Source organism: Fukomys damarensis, unplaced genomic scaffold (assembly GCF_012274545.1).
Source record: "Fukomys damarensis isolate Sample0158 unplaced genomic scaffold, DMR_v1.0_HiC HiC_scaffold_16, whole genome shotgun sequence".
NCBI lineage: Eukaryota > Metazoa > Chordata > Mammalia > Rodentia > Bathyergidae > Fukomys > Fukomys damarensis.
The window spans coordinates 22,558,927-22,559,322 of record NW_022900928.1 but is presented as its reverse complement, the minus strand read 5'-3'; positions in this window follow the sequence as shown (position 1 = coordinate 22,559,322).

Sequence of the window (396 nt, the reverse complement as noted above, 5' to 3'; positions counted from 1 at the left end):
TCTCAAAAAGCACTGTCTTTTCTCCTTTTCATCTTTTGCTGGTGCTTCTTAGGAGCTACCCAGAGCCAAGAGGGAAATGGAGCCTACCTTTGGGGACAGAATAGGACAGAGAAAGATGGAGTGTGTGTCTGGGGGGAAACACAATACTAATGGAAGCTAGTCAGGGTAGCTGCATGTATGGTGGAAACAATGTATGGAAAACATCGGAAGTAGAGGAAGGAATCTGGAGGAATCAATAAGCACTGTCTTTTCTCCTTTTCATCTTTTGCTGGTGCTTCTTAGGAGCTACCCAGAGCCAAGAGGGAAATGGAGCCTACCTTTGGGGACAGAATAGGACAGAGAAAGATGGAGTGTGTGTCTGGGGAGACAAACACAATACCCAGCATAAGTAACAAC